Here is a 1666-nt window from a genome sequence, read left to right on the forward strand (position 1 = left end):
CTTTGATGAGCCAGCTCTGTGTGTGTGTGTGTGTGTGTGTGTGTGTGTGTGTGTGTGTGTGTGTGTGTGTGTGTGTGTGGTGAAAAAGGGAATCCGCCCAGAGTGTTCTAATGTTCTCTGCAGGCAGGGCAGGAAGGGCTGCCGGGGGAAGGGTCTCGGTTCCCACCGCAGAGATGGAAAGGAGATGCTCTGGTTTGGGCTGTGAGCCGTCCAAGTTTCTGTTGTGCTTTCATTTCCATTTTCTGTCACTCCTCCGTCCCCGGGAGCAAGCCCAGGCGCGCTCCGGCTTCTCACCTGGTACAGATAAGGACTCCCGATACTCGCGAGCAATGGCAGTAACAAGGTCCGCAGTCTTGAGTTTCTTGTGTGCAGAGCGCCTTGTGTGTGGGTTTCCTCGTCCAGCACCTGGGTGGGGTAGAAAAGGGAGAGCCAGGACCGGTCTTCTGGCAGAGACAGGCTGGGAGGGAGCAGGCAGGAGGAGGCAGGGATTTCCCCAGCCTGGCAGTGTGAGTCAGCCAGGAGCCAGTTAGGAGTGCCCCAATCACACGCATTCATTTACTCAGGCATTTGCGCCCCCCCCCCCGCTTTTTTTTAAATTTTAAACATATTAAGTACCAAGTCTGTGCCCGGTGCTGTTCTGAGTGGAGACAGAGGCGGACAAGGTAGGCCAAGTGGCTTTCCGATTGACCTCACATCCAAGGCAGGGAGCAGGAGGAAGGGAATGAATGGGAGCTGCCATGATTACCCCGGGAGGCTGCGGCCAGTCACTGGGGGGGTGTGAAGGTCTAGGATGACCTGGAGGAGGAAGTGATCTTGAGATGAGCCATGAATGACAAAACAAGCAAGCCAGAAAAAAATCAGGGGAAAGGCCTTGCTATGTGCAGACACTGCTGGGGTGAGAATTAATTTGAGTGTGAATGTGTGGGTATCCTGTGGCGATTTTGGCTCAACTGTCACAAAAAGGGAGGCTAAACACAATAGCCATTTATCCTCTCCCAGGTTTTAGAGACCAGAAGAAGCCCAAGATCAAAGCGTGAGCGCCTGCCGGAGGTCCCACTCTGTCTCACGCCAGAAGTCCTTGGCTTGTAGACACATTAGCCTCACACGGCCTGGTTTTTGTGACGTCTCGGTGTCTTTGTCTCTAATAAAGATACATGTCCAGGCTGGGGTGTGGCTCAAGTGGTAAAGTAACCACTTAGCCAGTGCCAGGCCTTGAGGTCAGAACCCAGTATCGCACTTTATTGATGTTGCTTGGTTTATTTATCCTGGTGACCCTGAACATCCAACTCTGGGCCTCAGCAGCAGTAGCAGACACTCTACGGCTAAACGGATTCTTTTTCTTTTCTTGTGCCAATCCTGAGGCTTGAACTCAAGGCCTGGGAGCTGACACTGAGCTTTTTCCCTCCAGGCTACTGTGCGACCACTTGAGCCACAGTGCCACTTCTGGCTTTTTGGTTTTGAGCTGGGATCCTGGGATCTCACAGCCTCCTGAGGAGCTGGGATGGCAGGTGTGAGCCATGATTGCCTGCTTCGTTTTCATATTTACATTAGGGGGTGACAGGGGCGTGTTCCCACCATTGGGGGTGGACACTGGTGGCTGTGGGGAGCCCCGGTGGTCGTGGGGGCTGAGTGGCTGCAGGCAGCTGCAATAGGGACACCAGGGGAG

This window comes from Dipodomys ordii, unplaced genomic scaffold, assembly GCF_000151885.1.
Source record: "Dipodomys ordii isolate 6190 unplaced genomic scaffold, Dord_2.0 Scaffold66, whole genome shotgun sequence".
NCBI lineage: Eukaryota > Metazoa > Chordata > Mammalia > Rodentia > Heteromyidae > Dipodomys > Dipodomys ordii.